The following is a 22,004-nucleotide window of genomic DNA, read 5'->3' as shown; positions in this document are numbered from 1 at the left end:
TTTCTACAAGCATCTGTATTTTCATTAGCCGGTAATCTGACGTAATGGCAGTTGTGCTCAGGAGTGTGTTTATGTAGTCAGTGACAGGCGCTCATGCCTCGGACTGCCTGCAGCCCATAAACCACAGAGAGGAGGGTCAGGTCCTGAACCGTCTGGACAGAACAATTATCTAATGTACTTTTTGTTTCACTTCACTTCTCCAGAGGCAGAATATCTGTACAGACCTGAATTATATAATGCATAAGTATAATTAAAGAGCATCTGTTATTTGTCATAAATATATAACTTTTGTTACCTGGTGTAAATGCCGCCATTCTCCTGAATACGACATTGTTTTTCTTTTATTCTGCGCCACTCCGTGGCCAAGATACAACCCCCTATTTTCTGTACATAGATTTAGTCTTGTTAGCCAAGTGGGTAAGGTTCTGATAAAGCAGCCTACAGAAGAGTTGATGGTGATGCCCACTTGGCTTAAAAACCTACACAGGGAATAGAGGGCCATATCTCAGGAATGGAGAGGAACAAAAGAAAAACAGCATCGGATTCAGGAGAAGAGCGGCATTTACAACAGTTTTAAACAAATTGTGATGTTGCTAGTTTTACCTCAGAGAGGATATGTTATATGAAACATAGGCATATCGCTAAACCTTTGTGCCACATTGCAAAATCTACAAGCCATTTGTCCACCTACTGTGTACCATTTAAAGAATATGGAGGTTCTTCCAGCTTTGTAGAAAGGTTTGAGGAATACTCTTTTCTGGTCCTCATGACTGTGCCCAGTGCGAAGATCCGTAAACACATGGTTCGAGGAGATTGGAGGAAGAACATGACCCGAACCCCAACCCCATCCACCATTGGGATGAACTTGACCGTTGATTGTGAGCCCGGCCTCTCCCCAACATCAGTGTCTGACCTCACAACTGCTCTTCTGCATGAAGAGGCAAAAATTCCCACAGACGCCTCCAAAACCTTATTGAAATGCTTCCCCGAAGAGCGGAAGCTGTTATATCTGCAGAAGGACCAACTCCATATTCATGTCTATGGATTTAGACCGGAAGGTGAGAAAAGCTCCTGGAGTGTAATGTGGAGGGGGGGGCACATACTTTTCTCCATATAATGTATCAATTTAGTGACGGCAAGCATAGATCTTAAAAAAGATGTAAAGAATTGTTATATAATTTTCATTAGTAAAGACATACTAATAGGGAATTTAGATTGTGAGCCCCATCGGGGACAGTGATGATAATGTGTGCAAACTGTAAAGCGCTGCGGAATATGTTGGCGCTATATAAAAATAAAGATTATTATTATTATTATTATTATTAAGTCATGAGTCTATAGTTATATAATACTCGACTACTGCTTAAAGGTAATTTGCTAAGTGTGAACCTGCCCCAACTTTCTGTATGGACAATCCCTTTAAGTGTGCAGTAATGACGGTCATGTTAGGGTTTATATAGCGTGTAGATCATGTAACAGCTGACGATACAGCACTATGCAGCAGAGGCTGACAACAGAGAGCTCTAGCTGTCCTACCTCACTACATGGGTCGGTGCACAGTCGTGATTTGCCATCTGTCTTCCCCAGGAATGTGGAAGTCTCTGGGACTGCCACAATGTAATCAGGTTGTCCTGCAATGATAGGAGTTGCTGTCCCAGGCGCAGGTGTGGTTATGCTCAGGAAACATTCCCATGTGTTATCATTTCAGAAACACAAGGACGTCGCTGCCAAGTTTGGGCGGTGCCACCGACGCCGCTGCTGTAACGCACATTTGTCAATTCTAATTTCGTCATTTAGTGGCCATCACAGAGGAACAAATGTTTCCTAACGAGCACTTAGTTCCTCTATCAGGCTGCTACTTAAAGGGAATGTGCAGTTTTGTTATCTTAAAGGGGGTTTTCAGAGAAAAAAATATTTAGTAATGAGTACCGTATTATAGTTTCTAGCGATGAGCGAACGTGCTGGGATAAGGTGTTATTCCACATGATCAGGTGCTAACAGAGTGTCTTTAGCATGCTCGAAAAATATGCTCGAGTCCCCGCGGCTGCATGTCTCACCGCTGTTCGACAGACGCAACACAGGCAAGGATTTGCTGTTTGTCAGACAATCCCTGCATGTGGTGCGGCTGTTGAACAGCGGTGAGACATGCAGCCGCGGGGACTCAAACATAAATGTTTTGAGCATGCCAGAGACACTCAGTTAACATCCGAGCATGCTCAGGCAACACCTTATCACAGAACGTTTGCTCATCACTAGAGTTGAGCAAAACGGGTCAAACAATTTCAAAAGTCGCCGACTTTTGGCAAAGTCGGGTTTCGTGAAACGAAACCCGACCCTAGGATAAGGTCGGCCACGAGGTCGGCGACTTACGCGCCAAAGTCGCGTTTCAAAAGTTTGTTTAGCGCTCTTTTTCAGCCAATCAGGATCCACGGACACTGTGGGCAACGTGATGACATAGGCAGGGGTCGCCACCATCTTTCAGAAGGGCATGCAAGTGATTGGCTTGCTTTGGTGGGCGTCACAGGGGTTATAAAAGGGCGTGCACGCCGACCGCCATCTTACTTCTGCCGATCTTAGCATAGGGAGAGGTTGCTGATTCTGTAGGGAGAGCGTTAGGCAGGGAAGAAGACAAAAAAACTTCTTCTGCTGCTAGCGATTTTGCCTGTGCAACACACCAGTCACTGTGTGTGCAGTGCAAGGGGAGGCTATATTGTGGTGGATCAGCGGTGTTGGTTGTTAGGCTGCCTTCTAAGGCTTCCTGACAGCTGCATTGCTGTTTCCCCACTGCTCTGCAAACTGCTTTTTTAAAAGCAATCCCAATTTTTTTTGTCCTGCTAAGGTACTGAGCGTGCATTTATTCACACCATACAGCGGTGTACTCTCCTCACACAGTACCATGTAACGGCTGTTATCACAGCCACAGTGAAGCTATCTGTGTGTCACTGTGGAAGGATAAGTGGAGGACTTGTTCCGTTCTTACAGACCTACACTCTAGGGAGATTCCTATTCTGCACAATTCTACAATTCACTTTTTTCACACCTGTGCCATCGAGCCTGTGACATAGCGCTCTGATATTCAGTGGGCCTCACACAATCCAAAAGTGTCCAGTGTCCACAAGTGTCTGCAGAAATTCAAAATCTCCCTTATCCTGTAGTCACTTTTTTCACACCTGCTGCATCGAGCCTGTGACATAGCGCTCTGATATTCATTGGGCCTCACACAATCCAAAAGTGTCCAGTGTCTGCAGAAATTCAAAATCTCCCTTATCCTGTAGTCACTTTTTTCACACCTGCTGCATCGAGCCTGTGAAATAGCGCTCTGATATTCATTGCGCCTCACACAATCCAAAAGTGTCCAATGTCCACAAGTGTCTGCAGAAATTCAAAATCTCCCTTATCCTGTAGTCACTTTTTTCACACCTGTGCCATCGAGCCTGTGACATAGCGCTGTGATATTCAGTGGGCCTCACACAATCCAAGTGTCCAGTGTCCACAAGTGTCTGCAGATATTTAAAATCTCCCTTATCCTGTAGTCACTTTTTTCACACCTGTGCCATCGAGCCTGTGACATAGCGCTGTGATATTCAGTGGGCCTCACACAATCCAAGTGTCCAGTGTCCACAAGTGTCTGCAGAAATTCAAAATCTCCCAGAAATTCAAAATCTCCCTTATCCTGTAGTCACTTTTGTCACACCTGTGCCATTGAGCCTGTGACATAGCACTGTGATATTCAGTGGGCCTCACACAATCCAAGTGTCCAATGTCCACAAGTGTCTGCAGAAATTTAAAATCTCCCTTATCCTGTAGTCACTTTTTTCACACCTGTGCCATCGAGCCTGTGACATAGCGCTGTGATATTCAGTGGGCCTCACACAATCCAAGTGTCCAGTGTCCACAAGTGTCTGCAGAAATTCAAAATCTCCCAGAAATTCAAAATCTCCCTTATCCTGTAGTCACTTTTGTCACACCTGTGCCATTGAGCCTGTGACATAGCACTGTGATATTCAGTGGGCCTCACACAATCCAAGTGTCCAATGTCCACAAGTGTCTGCAGAAATTTAAAATCTCCCTTATCCTGTAGTCACTTTTTTCACACCTGTGCCATCGAGCCTGTGACATAGCGCTGTGATATTCAGTGGGCCTCACACAATCCAAGTGTCCAGTGTCCACAAGTGTCTGCAGAAATTCAAAATCTCCCAGAAATTCAAAATCTCCCTTATCCTGTAGTCACTTTTTTCACACCTGTGCCATCGAGCCTGTGACATAGCACTGTGATATTCAGTGGGCCTCACACAATCCATGTGTCCAGTGTCCACAAGTGTCTGCAGAAATTCAAAATCTCCCTTATCCTGTAGTCACTTTTTTCACACCTGTGCCATCGAGCCTGTGACATAGCGCTGTGATATTCAGTGGGCCTCACACAATCCAAGTGTCCAGTGTCCACAAGTGTCTGCAGAAATTCAAAATCTCCCAGAAATTCAAAATCTCCCTTATCCTGTAGTCACTTTTTTCACACCTGTGCCATCGAGCCTGTGACATAGTGCTGTGATATTCAGTGGGCCTCACACAATCCAAGTGTCCAGTGTCCACAAGTGTCTGCAGAAATTCAAAATCTCCCAGAAATTCAAAATCTCCCTTATCCTGTAGTCACTTTTTTCACACCTGTGCCATCGAGCCTGTGACATAGCACTGTGATATTCAGTGGGCCTCACACAATCCAAGTGTCCAGTGTCCACAAGTGTCTGCAGAAATTCAAAATCTCCCTTATCCTGTAGTCACTTTTTTCACACCTGTGCCATCGAGCCTGTGACATAGCACTGTGATATTCAGTGGGCCTCACACAATCCAAGTGTCCAGTGTCCACATGTGTCTGCAGAAATTCAAAATCTCCCAGAAATTCAAAATCTCCCTTATCCTGTAGTCACTTTTTTCACACCTGTGCCATCGAGCCTGTGACATAGCGCTGTGATATTCAGTGGGCCTCACACAATCCAAGTGTCCAGTGTCCACAAGTGTCTGCAGAAATTCAAAATCTCCCAGAAATTCAAAATCTCCCTTATCCTGTAGTCACTTTTTTCACACCTGTGCCATCGAGCCTGTGACATAGCACTGTGATATTCAGTGGGCCTCACACAATCCAAGTGTCCAGTGTCCACAAGTGTCTGCAGAAATTCAAAATCTCCCTTATCCTGTAGTCACTTTTTTCACACCTGTGCCATCGAGCCTGTGACATAGCGCTGTGATATTCAGTGGGCCTCACACAATCCAAGTGTCCAGTGTCCACAAGTGTCTGCAGAAATTCAAAATCTCCCAGAAATTCAAAATCTCCCTAATCCTGTAGTCACTTTTTTCACACCTGTGCCATCGAGGCTGTGACATAGCACTGTGATATTCAGTGGGTCTCACACAATCCAAGTGTCCAGTGTCCACAAGTGTGTGCAGAAATTCAAAATCTCCCAGAAATTCAAAATCTCCCTTATCCTGTAGTCACTTTTTTCACACCTGTGCCATCGAGCCTGTGACATAGCGCTGTGATATTCAGTGGGCCTCACACAATCCAAGTGTCCAGTGTCGACAAGTGTCTGCAGAAATTCAAAATATCCCAGAAATTCAAAATCTCCCTTATCCTGTAGTCACTTTTTTCACACCTGTGCCATCGAGCCTGTGACATAGTGCTGTGATATTCAGTGGGCCTCACACAATCCAAGTGTCCAGTGTCCACAAGTGTCTGCAGAAATTCAAAATCTCCCAGAAATTCAAAATCTCCCTTATCCTGTAGTCACTTTTTTCACACCTGTGCCATCGAGCCTGTGACATAGCACTGTGATATTCAGTGGGCCTCACACAATCCAAGTGTCCAGTGTCCACAAGTGTCTGCAGAAATTCAAAATCTCCCTTATCCTGTAGTCACTTTTTTCACACCTGTGCCATCGAGCCTGTGACATAGCACTGTGATATTCAGTGGGCCTCACACAATCCAAGTGTCCAGTGTCCACATGTGTCTGCAGAAATTCAAAATCTCCCAGAAATTCAAAATCTCCCTTATCCTGTAGTCACTTTTTTCACACCTGTGCCATCGAGCCTTTGACATAGCGCTGTGATATTCAGTGGGCCTCACACAATCCAAGTGTCCAGTGTCCACAAGTGTCTGCAGAAATTCAAAATCTCCCAGAAATTCAAAATCTCCCTTATCCTGTAGTCACTTTTTTCACACCTGTGCCATCGAGCCTGTGACATAGCACTATGATATTCAGTGGGCCTCACACAATCCAAGTGTCCAGTGTCCACAAGTGTCTGCAGAAATTCAAAATCTCTCTTATCCTGTAGTCACTTTTTTCACACCTGTGCCATCGAGCCTGTGACATAGCGCTGTGATATTCAGTGGGCCTCACACAATCCAAGTGTCCAGTGTCCACAAGTGTCTGCAGAAATTCAAAATCTCCCAGAAATTCAAAATCTCCCTTATCCTGTAGTCACTTTTTTCACACCTGTGCCATCGAGCCTGTGACATAGCGCTGTGATATTCAGTGGGCCTCACACAATCCAAGTGTCCAGTGTCCACAAGTGTCTGCAGAAATTCAAAATCTCCCAGAAATTCAAAATCTCCCATATCCTGTAGTCACTTTTCTCACACCTGTGCCATCGAGCCTGTGACATAGCACTGTGATATTCAGTGGGCCTCACACAATCCAAGTGTCCAGTGTCCACAAGTGTCTGCAGAAATTCAAAATCTCCCTTATCCTGTAGTCACTTTTTTCACACCTGTGCCATCGAGCCTGTGACATAGCACTGTGATATTCAGTGGGCCTCACACAATTCAAGTGTCCAGTGTCCACATGTGTCTGCAGAAATTCAAAATCTCCCAGAAATTCAAAATCTCCCTTATCCTGTAGTCACTTTTTTCACACCTGTGCCATCGAGCCTGTGACATAGCGCTGTGATATTCAGTGGGCCTCACACAATCCAAGTGTCCAGTGTCCACAAGTGTCTGCAGAAATTCAAAATCTCCCAGAAATTCAAAATCTCCCTTATCCTGTAGTCACTTTTTTCACACCTGTGCCATCGAGCCTGTGACATAGCACTGTGATATTCAGTGGGCCTCACACAATCCAAGTGTCCAGTGTCCACAAGTGTCTGCAGAAATTCAAAATCTCCCTTATCCTGTAGTCACTTTTTTCACACCTGTGCCATCGAGCCTGTGACATAGCGCTGTGATATTCAGTGGGCCTCACACAATCCAAGTGTCCAGTGTCCACAAGTGTCTGCAGAAATTCAAAATCTCCCAGAAATTCAAAATCTCCCTTATCCTGTAGTCACTTTTTTCACACCTGTGCCATCGAGCCTGTGACATAGCGCTGTGATATTCAGTGGGCCTCACACAATCCAAGTGTCCAGTGTCCACAAGTGTCTGCAGAAATTCAAAATCTCCCAGAAATTCAAAATCTCCCTAATCCTGTAGTCACTTTTTTCACACCTGTGCCATCGAGCCTGTGACATAGCACTGTGATATTCAGTGGGCCTCACACAATCCAAGTGTACAGTGTCCACAAGTGTGTGCAGAAATTCAAAATCTCCCAGAAATTCAAAATCTCCCTTATCCTGTAGTCACTTTTTTCACACCTGTGCCATCGAGCCTGTGACATAGCGCTGTGATATTCAGTGGGCCTCACACAATCCAAGTGTCCAGTGTCCACAAGTGTCTGCAGAAATTCAAAATCTCCCAGAAATTCAAAATCTCCCTTATCCTGTAGTCACTTTTCTCACACCTGTGCCATCGAGCCTGTGACATAGCGCTGTGATATTCAGTGGGCCTCGCACAATCCAAGTGTCCAGTGTCCACAAGTGTCTGCAGAAAATCTAAATCTCCCCTGTCCTATAGACACCTTGTACCTTGTTTTACATTACTATATAGTTTGTAGGATTTTGTCTACATTTCTACCAAAAATGAGGAAGGCTGGTGGAAGAGGCCGTGGAATTGGGCGGGGGTTGGCAGCTGGTAATGATGGTGTTGGTGGTGGATCTGATGGTAGTGGCAAAAGCAAAATAGGACCGAATGCAGGAGGTGTTGAGCCTGCGTCATCGTCTGGCTCCATAAGGCTTCAAAGGCTTAATTTTCTAGGAGTTGGCAAACCGCTTTTAACGCCAGAGCATCAGGAAAAAGTTTTGTCTTACATTGCTGACTCAGCCTCCAGCTCTATCGCCTCCTCTTCTGAAGTTGTAAAAAGTAAAAGCACTGAGTCGTCATTGGAGGCTCATGTTCATGAACCACACCTTTCCTTGTGTCCTTCACCACAACCAAGATTGAAGGATGACGCAGGCCATACTACTGATTACTCCATGGAGCTCTTTTCACATACCATGCCTGGATTATCAAGTGAAATGGTGAATTACCCAGGCCAAGATGAATCTGACATGGAGTGCACTGATGCACAGCCACTGATAGATGATTCTGCTGGTACATTCACTCAGAGCACTACATTGTCCTCGCAGTGTACAGAGCCAGATTCTGACCCTGATGAGACTCAGGTGCCCCTTCCTGCACACTATACCACCATACACGGTGACACAGAGGAAGGTGCACATGACATTGAAGAGGAGGTGATGCATGACCCAGTTGTTGACCCAGATTGGCATCCATTGGGGGAAGAGGGTGCTGCTTCCAATAGCTCAGATGAGGAGCATCCACAGCAGACATCGACATTGCAACAGCTGTTATCTGGCAGGCCCGGAGCACTCCAAAGACAGGTTCCAAAAATCAAAAGAGTTGCTGGACAGCTTGTCCAGAGGGTCAAAACATCACAGCGTGCTAGGCCGCAAAATGTCTGCCAAAGTAGGAAGAGTGCAGTGTGGCACTTTTTTGAACAAAATCCTCGTGATCAGGCCAAGGTTATCTGTAAGAAGTGCGCAAAGACCTTTAGCCGAGGGAAAAATCTGAAAAATTTGAATACCAGTTGCAAGCTTAGACATTTAACCAGCATGCACTTGCAAGCGTGGACACAACACCAAACCTCAAGTGCCACATGTGCAACTGATCACAAAGAAGGTAGTCAGCAACGCTACATTGTTTCCCCCACTGTAAGCCCACCGGTTAGCACAGCAGCAAATGTTGAGGTGTCGTTGCAAGTCCACAGCAGTCAGGGAATCCCACTGTTATATCAACGAAATACTGAATCTAGGCCATCAGAAAGAACACCAACTCCATCACCATCATCAACCCTCTCTCAGTCCGCCCTGTCCACCGCTACTTCCACCATATGCAGCTCTCAAGTCCAGCTCACCCTCCCAGACACTATGAGTAGGTCAAGAAAGTACTCAGTCTCTCATCCGCGTACACTGGGTTTGAACGCCCACATTGCCAAACTAATCTCGTTTGAGATGATGCCCTATCGGTTGGTGGAAAGCGCAGCTTTCCGCGAACTCATGGCCTATGCAGTACCACGCTATGACCTACCCAGTCGCCACTTCTTCTCTCGCAAAGCCATCCCAGCCCTCCACCATCATGTGAAAGACCGCATTGTCCATGCACTCAAGCAGTCAGTGAGTGGAAAGGTGCACCTCACAACTGATGCATGGTCCAGTCGGCATGGCCAGGGCCGTTACGTGTCCATCACTGCGCACTGGGTTAATGTGGTGGATGCAGGGTCCACAGGGGACAGCGGTGGTGGGACAGTGCTGCCTAGCCCACGGTATAGGAAACAGTTGGCTGTAGGCGTTCCACCCTCCTCCTCCTCCAGAAGCGAAAGCTCGTCCACAGAGCGCAGTCGTACGAGCACTCCATCTGCAGCTGCCACTGTTGCACACGAGGTGTCCCCCTATCGAGCAGCTAGTGGAAAGCGTCAGCAGGCTGTGTTGCAGATGATGTGTTTGGGCGACAGACACACCGCCGAGGTGCTGGCCGAGTACTTGAAGCGACAAACTGAGTCATGGCTGGGCAGTGTACATCTTGAGGCAGGCAAGGTAGTTAGTGATAATGGCCGTAATTTTGTGGCAGCCATAGCCCTTTCAAAACTCAGCCACATACCTTGCTTGGCTCACACCTTGAACCTGGTGGTGCAGTGCTTCCTCAAAAATTATCCGGAGTTAACAGCCCTGCTCCAGAAGGTGCGAAGACTGTGCGCGCACATCCGCCGGTCGCCTGTACACTCCGTTCGTATGCAGAAGCTGCAGCGATTGCTCCACCTTCCCAACCACTGCCTCATTATCGACATTGCAACAAGGTGGAACTCCACCCTGCACATGGTGGAGCGGCTGTGCGAGCAGAGGCAGGCCATAATGCATTTGTGGGAGGATACACGGCCAGGCACTTTGAGAGCAGACATGGAGATGACAGGTGTGCAGTGGTCGAAGCTGAAAGACCTCTGTAAAGTCCTTCAGTGTTTTGAGGAATGCACACGGCTGGTAAGCGCAGACGACGCCATCCTAAGCATGAGCATCCCACTTATGCGTCTGCTCATGCAAACTTTGACGCACCTTAAGGAGCAGGCGTCTGCAGCCAATGTTGACGAGGAGGAAGAGGTGGAGGGAATCCTTGATGACATTCAGCCATTGTCTGCTCAGGGACCTCTCCTGGACGAGTTGGAGGAAGAAGAGGAGGAGGAGGATGATGATGGGGATGATTACTTAGGGGAGGAGGATGCATCTCGTGGGGCAAGTGAAAATGTTGGCGTGGCAAGGTCTGGTACAGGGTTTATGCGTGACTGGAGGGATGTGGATTTGCCAGAAAGTGCTCCTCCAACCAGCACTCGCAGTGCATCATTGACACCGGGAACATTGGCCCACATCTCAGATTATGCCTTGCGGATCCTAAAAAGGGACCCCCGCATTGCCAAAATGATGAACGATGACGACTACTGGTTGGCCAGCATCCTGGATCCACGCTATAAAGGCAAATTACAAAACATCATGCCACAGGAGAACCTTGACCTAATATTGGCTAATAAACAAGCAACTCTGGTAAATCGGTTGCTTGAGGCATTCCCAGCACACAGCAGCGGTGATGGTTCTCACACGAGCCGTACGGGCCAGGGGCAGCTTGGCAGAGGTGTTCATGGTGCACACAGCAGAAGTGGCGTTGGAGACAGGGGTTTCATGACAATGTTGTGGACTGATTTTTCAAGTACCGCTCACACAACTGTTAATACAGCATCGATGGAAAGTGACAGGAGACAGCAGTTGTCAACTATGGTTACAAACTACTTTTCCTCCCATATCGATGTTCTCCCACACAGGTCATTCCCCTTTGACTATTGGGCTGCTAAACTGGACACCTGGCCTGAATTGGCACAATATGCCTTACAGGAGCTCGCTTGCCCTGCTGCAAGTGTGCTATCGGAAAGAGTCTTCAGTGCAGCTGGATCAGTCCTGACAGAAAAAAGGACCCGTCTGTCAACCCAAAATGTGGATGATCTAACCTTCATTAAAATGAACCATGCATGGGTTTCCAAGGATTTTGTCCCACCTTCCCCTGATGACACATAGGGTGACAGAAAAATGGCTTGCTTTGGTCCACCTCTTCCTGGGACTTGACCTATTTGCATCAGCTGAATGTCCAACATCAACATATGCCACTTTCTAAAACTCCCTAACTGTGCTGCCTCCCCCCCCCATGGCCGGGGTCACCACCTAGCGCACGACACCGTGCGAGTGCCGTTGCCCTGGACAGGTGGGTAGGCCGACTCTTGGGTGCGGGCACTGGCACAGGGTCCCTCATAGTGCAATCAAGTGTCTCTGACGGTGGTGGTGCACTCCCGCCGTCAGACACACCGCCGTACTATGAGGGGCCCAGTGCCAGTACCGACGCCCACGAGTGGGCCCCCCTTGCTTGGGCAGGGCCCCAGCATTTGCAATCTTTACCTCTCCCTGCTCCTCCGCTGTGTAGTCTGGGCCGTCAAATCCATACTGTGCCTGACACCGTCTGAGCCTGCCTCCTGATGTATAGACATATCTTTTGAATGTGTACGCTATCCATACATGTTATCCGGGGATACGGTACCCTTTCTCACCTTTGTGCAATCACTTGCAAGCCATACTGGGCCTAACACCGTCTGAGCCTGCCTCCTGATGTATAGACATATCTTTTGAATGTGTACGCTATCCATACATGTTATCCGGGGATATGGTACCCTTTCTCACCTTTGTGCAATCACTTGCAAGCCATACTGGGCCTTACACCGTCTGAGCCTGCCTCCTGATGTATAGACATATCTTTTGAATGTGTACGCTATCCATACATGTTATCCGGGGATACGGTACCCTTTCTCACCTTTGTGCAATCATTTGCAAGCCATACTGGGCCTTACACCGTCTGAGCCTGCCTCCTGATGTATAGACATATCTTTTGAATGTGTACGCTATCCATACATGTTATCCGGGGATACGGTACCCTTTCTCACCTTTGTGCAATCACGTGCAAGCCATACTGGGCCTAACACCGTCTGAGCCTGCCTCCTGATGTATAGACATATCTTTTGAATGTGTACGCTATCCATACATGTTATCCGGGGATACGGTACCCTTTCTCACCTTTGTGCAATCACTTGCAAGCCATACTGGGCCTTACACCATCTGAGCCTGCCTCCTGATGTATAGACATATCTTTTGAATGTGTACGCTATCCATACATGTTATCCGGGGATACGGTACCCTTTCTCACCTTTGTGCAATCACTTGCAAGCCATACTGGGCCTAACACCGTCTGAGCCTGCCTCCTGATGTATAGACATATCTTTTGAATGTGTACGCTATCCATACATGTTATCCGGGGATACGGTACCCTTTCTCACCTTTGTGCAATCACGTGTAACCCATACTGGGCGTGAGAACGGCTGGCGAGCTGTTAAGCAAGCTACAGCACCTGTGGTTTGCACACGTAAGTTTTTCATTTTTTTCAGGAATGACGGTTAGGCCTAATTCCGGAACTGCGGTTGACCTGCACTTACTGGGAAATCATCGTTCGCGAGTAATAATTGTAATCAGTGATCCCCATCACTAACGTTGTTCAGCGGGTTATCTGCACCTGTAAGCGACAAACGCTGGCCTTTTCAGTGTAGCGCACATGCAGCCACGGACATGTAAGGGCATGACACACCAGTTATTGGCCAATCTCATGTGCCAGAGCCTCACGTGTCCCTCTAGTAAGCCGGACTCGGACCGCGGGACATGACGGAGTTTCGTTCATTAACGGAATTAAGCTTGCAATGTGTGCATCTGTTCTGTAGCTGGCATGGTTGAGGTTGCCCGTGTTGAGTCAAATTACGCCGTAGGCTCCACTCCTGGTGGTGCCCTTCTGGACATTCCTTTAAGGTTCAGCTTTGCAACCATACTGCCCACGTAAAACAAACACTTTGCCTTCATGAACGCTGTTTGGAGGGTCATGACTCGTGGGAATAACGCCGCCCAATCAGTTAACCTGCTAGAGAGAGCCTTCGTTGCTCCCAAGCATGACATCACACTCCCTAGGAGGAAGGTAATGCCACTGTGGCGACCGTACTCCTGGGGGCGACACAAGTGCACTGATGCCCAGCCACTGCTCGATGAATCTGCTGGTACATTGACCCAGACCACTACATTCCCCTCGCACGCTACCCGGCCTGAATCTGACCCTGATGAAACTCAGGTTACCCTTCCCATATACAGTTCCATCTTACACGGTGACAAAGAGGAAGCTGCAGATGAAAGTGCAGGTTCGGCCCACCCGCCATCAGACACACCACCGTACTATCAGGGGCCCTGTGCCAGTGCCGTCGCCAACGAGTGGGCCCCCCTGCTTGCTCAGGATCACAGCACTTGCAAGGTTGAAATACTGTGCAGTGAGATGGAAGATGGGGACGACGAAGAGTCCAGACAAGTACAGGGATTCCCTAGCGAGGAGACTTATTTGATTGTTTTCAATGTTGGGACAGCAATTTTTGGGGAGCACTATACTCTGGAGAATGATAGATGGGGCCCACCATACACTGGAACATTCCAAAGGTGGACATCAGACACTGGAGCAGCATTTACAGGGCCCATTATACACTAGAGCATTAGAAATGGGGCCCATTATGTTTGGAGCATTATTTGGGCCCATAAGACAGTGGAGCTTCATCCATGGGGACCAACATATACTGTAGCATTTTGTGGAGCTCATCATATACTGTTTCAAACATTATATGGGACCAATGATTCTGTATGGAGAAATAGATGGGCCTCGTCATGAGATGTAAAAAGTGAAGTATTTTTCATTGTACTATACCGCTATTTCTCTGCCGTATCAGAGCATGATGAGTTGTGGTATTATGTGTTAAAGGGGCGCTCTTTCGCCCAGGGCACATGAAAACCTGGAGCCAGCCCTACCCCCCCCACAACTTTAGCCAAATAACCCCCATTTTTCAGTGCGTAACTTGTATTATGAAGTTAATTAAGGTTGACCAGCTTAAGTAAGAAGAATTGATGCTTTTGGCATTCAAATGAGCACTGTAGGTGTGTTTCCTGTCCTCCTCTCACTGCCGACTTTTATTCCCCATTGACTTACATTGGGTTTCGTGTTTCGGGACGACCCCGACTTTTCCCTATAATCGGCCGATCTTGCTCGACCCGACTTTTGGAAAAGTCGGGTTTCACGAAACGAAACTCGACCATAAAAAACCAAAAGTCGCTCATCTCTACTCATCACTAGTTCTTACACGTATGAGACCAAGTGCCCCAATCCCTCTGTAGCCGATCCATCCCAGATCTCAGCACAGGTCCTCCCCAGATGATCTTCCTCCGGTATCACCAGCTGGGTGTCCACAGCAGTATATACATATATACTGCTCAAAAAAATAAAGGGAACACTATTCCATTTGCAACAGGCTGTTTGTGTTCCCTTTATTTTTTGAGCAGTATATTTTAATGGATATACAATAAAGTTCTGGATTTTATTCATGTTTTCGAAGCTGGATCATTTCTTCGTTCAAAAGTGTTTTCCCTACGTCTGGCAGAGACGGGATCCGTGCTACAAACCTTGCATTTCAGTGGAACTGCACAAGGGTAAGCTGAACACAATTTCTTTTTTCTTTGCATTATTATAAAGAAATGCATACATGCAACTAGGTGGAGGTACTAGGCCTCCACCTAACTTTATTAACCTTAACTTTATTAAAGTTCAAAGTTAACCATAACCAATTTGTTATAAAACCTTTAAACTCTTATCGACATATTCAGAAACCAAGCCTGCATCTTTTTCCGGCAGATGATGGCTGTGTTATTCAGTCATCATCTGCCTCTAACAACCACAGATGGAGCGGACCTCCCGCCACAACTGTTAACTTGTTAACTTGTGACAGTGGCATTCAATGCACGCCGGTAAGGGGGCGCGTCATTCTATGCAATCGTGAGGGCTACCATTATGGTCAGTAGAGTTGAGCAAAACACGTCGGTCAGATTAAAAAATCGCCAACTTTCGCCAAAGTCGGGTTTCGCCGATCGAAACCCGACCATAGCGTGAGGTCGGCCATGAGGTTGCCGATCAGAGCGCCAAAGTCACGTTTCAAATAATGCTTTCATCGCCTTTTCCCAGCCAGTGATGGAGAATGCACACTGTGGGCAACGAGATGACATCCGCAGTGGCCACCATCATCTAAGGCCGGTTTCACATTAGCGCTTTTTAAGCGCACGCACGGCCGGGGGTAGCTCCGCCCCCGAGCCGGCTCTCTGCCCGGCGTGCCCGCCCCTTGCTTGCAGCGCCGCCTACTAGCGGACAGCGGCGCCTGCGATCGGCGCACCCTATCTTTAGCATAGGGTGCGCAGATCGTGCGCAGGCCGTGCGCTAGTTGCGCTTTGACCTGCGCTGCGCACTTTTGACGGTGCGCCGTGCGCGCCAAAATCAAACTTTTCTTTTGCTAAAGATAGGGTGCGCCGATCGCAGGCGCCGCTGTCCGCTAGTAGGCGGCGCTACAAGCAAGGGGCGGGCACGCCGGGCAGAGAGCCGGCTCGGGGGCGGAGCTACCCCCGGCCGTGCGTGCACTTAAAAAGCGCTAATGTGAAACCGGCCTTAGACAAGGGCATTGAAGTGATTGGCTGGCTTTGTGTGGCGTCACAGTGGGTATAAAAGACTGTGACCGCCATCTTACTTCTGCCGATCTTACAATAGGGAGAGCTGCTTCTGATGATTCTGAACAGGGAGAGCGTTAGGCAGGGAAGAAGAAAAAAAAAACTGCTTCTGCTGATAGCGCTTTTCACTGTACAGTTAGTGTGCAGTGAAAGGGGAGGATTTTTGTTGTGTGCAGCAGCGCTGGTGGTGATTAGGCTACATTGTAAGGCTAACTGCTAGCCGCATTGCTGTGTGTACACTGCTGTTCAAACTGCTTTTTTCAAAGCACTCCAACTTTTATTATTTTGTCCTGGTGAGTTACTAAGCGTTCATTTTTTCACACACCGTATAGCAGTGTACGCTCCTCACACACTACCATGTACCAGCTGGTATCACGGACAAATAGAAGCTATCTGTGTGTGACTCTGGGAAAAAAAAGCCGAGGAGTTTTTCCATTTTTCTAGACCTACACCTTAGAGTGCTGTCCGCTTTTCAAACAGTTTCAGTTTCGTATATCTGCTGTTTGATGATGGTCAAAACTAGACAGAGAGAGCATGTGTCAGTCCGTATACAAATACACAGAGATTGACAATTATCTATACACACCATATAGCGGTGTACGCTCCTCACACACTACCGTGTACCGGCTGGTATCACGGACAAATAGAAGCTATCTGTGTGTGACTCTGGAAAAAAAGCTGAGGAGTTTTTCCGTTTTTCCAGACCTACACCTTAGAGTGCTGTCCACTTTTCAAACAGTTTTGTATATCTGCTGTTTGATGACGGTCAAAACTAGACAGAGACAATGTGTGTCAGTCCGTATACAAATACACAGAGACTGACAATTTTCCATACACACACCGTATAGCGGTGTACATTCCTCACACACTACCGTGTACCGGCTGGTATCACGGACAAATAGAAGCTATCTGTAAGTGATTCTGGAAAAAAAAGCCGAGGAGTTTTTCCATTTTTCCAGACCTACACCTTAGAGTGCTGTCCGCTTTTCAAACAGTTTCGTATATCTGCTGTTTGATGACGGTCAAAACTAGACAGAGACAGCGTGTGTCAGTCCATATACAAATACACGGAGATTGACAATTTTCCATACACACACCCGTATAGCGGTGTACGCTCCACACACAATACCATGTACTGCCTTCTAGCACGGGCAAATAGAAGCTATCTGAGTGTGACTCTGGAAAAAAAAGCCGAGGAGTTTTTCCGTTTTTTCCAGACCTACACCTTAGAGTACTGTCCATTTTTCAAACAGTTTCGTATATCTGCTGTTTGATCATGGTCAAAACTAGAAAGAGACAGCGTGTCAGTCCGTATACAAATACATGGAGATTGACAATTTTCCATACACACACCGTATAGCGGACAAATAGAAGCTATCTGTGTGTGACTTTGGAAAAAAAGCCGAGGAGTTTTTCCATCTTTCCAGACCTACACCTTAGGCTGGAGTCACACACAACGATTAAAAAATTGGTCCGATTTTAACGGTCCGAAATCGCACAAAGGTTTCTTCACCATGGCTCCGTCTGTGATCCGATTTTCCAGCGTAGAACCGATTTTATTCGCATGTAAGCATCCATTTGACATCCATCTGGCGAGATTTTCTCGCAGACTTGCAAAATGGACATCTAATGGAGCCCTATGACAGGTTTTCAAACACAAAGGAAAGAACCGCCTTCTAGCACGGACAAATAGAAGCTATCTGTGTGTGACTCTGGAAAAAAAAGCCGAGGAGTTTTTCCAGACCTATAACTTAGAGTGCCGTTCATTTTTCAAACAGTTTCATATATCTGCTGTTTGACGGTCAAAACTAGACAGAGACAGTGTGTGTCAGTCCCTATACAAAGAGACAGAGATTGACAATTTTCCATACACACACCGTATAGAGCTGTCCGATTTTCAAACAGTATTGTATATCTGCCGTTCGCATTACAGTCACATCTATACAGAGTCAGCGTGTGTGTGTGACACTCCGTAAATTCATATACGGAGATTGTTAGTTACACAAAAAACATATACAGCTGTACACTTCTGATACAGTTTTGTATATCTGCTTGTTGGATTACGGTCAAATGCATACTATGAGAGCATCTGTAACTAACAAAATATATACGTTGATTTAATTTTTTTAATACACCTTACACAGCTGGACGCTCCTCATACAGTACCATCTCTCTGCTGGTATTTTTGGTACATTTTCCCAAACATGAAGAAGTATGGTGGATGAGGCCATGCACATGGGCAGGGGGCACAGCTGGTACTGATGGTGGTGGTGCATCGGCTGGTTTTGGCAAAAGCACAATAGCAGCTAAGGCAGGAGGTGTTGAGCCTGTGTCATCCTCTGGCCCAAGAAGGCCTGTAAGGTTACCTTTTCTTGGAGTAGGAAAACCGCCTTTAAAGCCAGAGCATCAGGAACAGGTTTTGGCGTACATTACCGAAACAGCCACCAGCTCTATTGCCTCCTCTTCTGAACGTTCGAAACCTGCAAGCATGGAGTCGTCAGTGCAGGCTTCTGGTCAGGAAAAACACCTTTCCTTGTGTCCTTCACCCCCACCAAAAGTTAAGGTTGCGGCAGCCCACACTTCAGATTACTCTATGGAGATCTTTTCACATACCATGCCTGGGTTATCCAGTCAAATCCTGAATTCCCCAGTCCAAGATGAATCTTACATGGAGTGCACTGATGCACAGCCACTGCTGGATGATTCTGCTGGTACATTGACCCACAGCCCTACATTGCCCTCGCAGTCTATTGAGCCAGAATCTGACCCTGATGAAATTCAGGTTCCCCTTCCCGCATACTATACCACCTTACACAGTGACACAGAGGAAGGTAAAGAGGAAGGTGCAGATGACTTTGAAGAGGAGGTGATGGATGACCCAGTTCTGGACCCGGATTGGCATCCATTGGGGGAGGAGGGTGGCGCTGGCAATAGTTCAGATAAGGAGAAGGATCCGCAACAGGCATTGACATCGCAGCAGTGGTTATCTGTCAGGCCCGTAGCTGTCCTTAAACGTGGAATAAAAACTAAAAGAGTTGCAGGACAGCTTGACCAGATGGTCAACTTAGCACAGCATGCAAGGCCAGAAAATGTATACCATAATAGGAAGAGTGCAGTGTGGCACTTCTTTGTCCAAAATCCTGCTGATGAGGCAAAGGTTACCTGTAAGAAGTGTGGAAGGACCTTTAGCTGAGGTAAATAACTCAGAAATTTGAATACCAGTTGCATGCTTAGACATTTAATCAAATGCACTTGCAAGCGTGGACGGACTACAAAACCTCACGTAGCACATGTGCACCTGCTCTGACTGAAGGTAGACAACAACGCTCCATCGCTTCCCCCACTGTAAGACCACCGCCACCGTTAAGCACACCACCAGCACTAAATGTGGAGGTGTCGTCGCAAGGCCAAAGCACTCAGGGAATCACAAAGGTTTTGCAACACAACACTGAATCTAGGCCTTCACCACCAATACCATCACCAACCCCCTCTCACTCCATCTGGTCCACCGCTACTTCCCCCATATGCAGCTCTCCAGTCCAGCTCACCCTACCAGACACTCTGAGTAGGACAAGAAAGTACTCATCCTCTCATCCGCGTACACTTTGTTTGAACGCCTACATTGGCGAACTAATCTCATTAGAGATGATGCCCTACCGTTTGGTTGAAAGCGAAGCTTTCTGCGACCTCATGGCCTATGCTGTCCCACGCTATGACCTACCCAGACAGCACTTCTTTTCTCGAAATGCCATCCCTGCCCTCCACCGGCATGTGAAAGACCGCATTGTCCATGCACACAAACAGTCAGTGAGTAGAAAGGTGCACCTCACAACAGATGCATGGACCAGTAGGCATGGCCAGGGCCGTTACATGTCCATCACTGTGCACTGGATTAATGTGGTGGATGCAGGCTCCACTGGGGACAGCGGCGGTGGAACAGTGCTGCCTAGCCCACGGTATAGGAAACAGTTGGCTGTAGGCTTTCGATCCTCCTCCTCCTCTATCAGCGAAAGCTCGTCCACAGAGCGCAGTCGCATGAGCAATCCATCCGCAGCTGGCAGTGTTGCACACGAGGTGTCCCACTATCGAACAGCTAGTAGCAAGCGTCAGCAGGCTGTGTTAAAGATGATGTCTTTGGGCGACCACAGGCACACCGAGGAGTCATGGCTGGGCAGTCTACATCTTGAGGCAGGCAAGGTAGTCAGTGATAACGGCCGTAATTTTGTGGCAGCCATAGCCCGTGCAAAACTCACACACATACCTTGCCTGGCTCACACCTTGAACCTGGTGGTGCAGTGCTTCCTTAATAATTATCCGGAGTTAACATCCCTGCTCCATAAGGTGCGAAGACTGTGCTCACACATTCGTCGCTCAAACGTCCACTCCACTCGAATGTAGAAGCTGCAGCGATTGCTCCACCTCCCCAAGCACCGCCTAATCATAGACAATGCAACAAGGTGGAACTCCACCCTGCACATGGTTGAGAGGCTGTTCGAACAGAGGCAGGCTGTAATGCATTTGTGGGAGGATACACGGGCAGGCAGTTTGAGGGAAGACATGGAATTGTCGGGTGTGCAGTGGTCAAAGCTGAAAGACCTCTGTAAAGTCCTTCAGTGTTTTGAGGAATGCACACGGCTGGTAAGCGCAGATGATGCCATCATAAGCATGAGCATCCCACTTATGCGTCTGCTCATGCAAAGTTTGATGCACATTAAGGATCAGGCGTCTGCAACGGAGGAGGAGGAGGAGGGAAGCCTTGATGACAGTCAGCCATTGTCTGGTCAGGGAACTGTCCTAGATGAGGTGGAGGAAGAAGAGGAAGAGGAGGAGGATGAGAGGGATGATTATTTTGGGCAGGAGGATACTTCTCAGGGGGCAAGAGAAAATGTTAGCGTTCCAAGGTCAGGTACAATGTTTGTGCGTGACTGTAGGGATGTGGATTTGCCAGAAAGTGCTCCCCCACCCACCAATGGCAGTGCATCATTGACACCTGGAACATTGGTCCACATGTGCGATTATGCCTTGCGGATCTTAAAAAGGGACCCCCGCATTGCCAAAATGATGAGGGATGACGACTAATGGCTGGCCAGCATCCTCGATCCACGCTACAAAGGTAAATTACACAACATGATGCCACAGGAGAACCTAGAGACAATATAGGCTAACAAACTAGCAACTCTGGTAAACCGTTTGTTTGAGGCTTTCCTAGCACACAGCAGCGGTGCTGGTTCTCCCATGAGCCGTAGCGGGCACAATGGAAGAGGTGTTAGTGGTGCACAAAATCGAAGTGGCGTTGGAGACAGGGGTTTAATGACCATGTTGTGGAATGATTTCTCAAGTACCGCTCACACGACTGCTAATACTGCATCGATTGCAAGTGACAGAAGACAGCAGTTGTCAACTATGGTTACAAACTACTTCTCCTCCCATATCGATGTTCTCCCTCACAAGTCATTCCCCTTTGACTATTGGGCATCTAAACTGGACGCCTGGCCTGAATTGGCACAATACACCTTACAGGAGCTCGCTTGCCCTGCTGCTAGTGTGTTATCTGAAAGAGTCTTCAGTGCTGCTGGATCAATCCTGACAGAAAAAAGGACCTGTCTGTTGACCCAAAATGTTGATGATCTAACCTTCATTAAAATGAACCATGCATGGGTTTCAAAGGATTTTGTCCCACCTTCCCCTGATGACACATAGGTTGCCAGAAAACTGCCTCGCTTTTGTCCCCCTCTTCCTCGGACTTGCCCAATTACGCCCTTTGCAGCAGCTGAATGTCCAACCAATACATCAACATATGCCATTTTTTAAACCTCCCTAACTGGGCTGCCCAACCCTCCCCCAACGGCTGGGGTCAACACCTGGCGCACCCGGGCAAGTGCCGTTGCTCTGAACAGGTGGATGAGCCCACTGATGGCCGATGGCACTGGCAC

The 22,004-nt window shown here is 47.6% G+C and overlaps 1 protein-coding gene across 3 annotated transcripts in view; it reads right to left on the bottom strand.

Moving 5' to 3' along the window:
- KCNJ16 (potassium inwardly rectifying channel subfamily J member 16) overlaps window positions 1-22,004 on the bottom strand; it is a 141,210-nt gene that overhangs the window by 14,560 nt on the left and 104,646 nt on the right. The window contains exon 1 of one of the 3 annotated variants that reach the window (XM_073559981.1): window positions 1,537-1,698. The exons of the other annotated variants lie outside the window; for them this stretch is intronic. The gene's annotated coding sequence lies outside the window, so the exon portion shown is untranslated. Of the gene's footprint in view, window positions 1-1,536; window positions 1,699-22,004 lie in introns of those variants that run through there. 3 annotated transcript variants of the gene reach the window in all.

This window comes from Dendrobates tinctorius, unplaced genomic scaffold, assembly GCF_039654945.1.
Source record: "Dendrobates tinctorius isolate UK_male_01 unplaced genomic scaffold, ASM3965494v1 ptg000014l, whole genome shotgun sequence".
In the NCBI taxonomy this organism is placed as follows: domain Eukaryota; kingdom Metazoa; phylum Chordata; class Amphibia; order Anura; family Dendrobatidae; genus Dendrobates; species Dendrobates tinctorius.
This window is presented reverse-complemented; position numbering and strand designations above follow the sequence as displayed.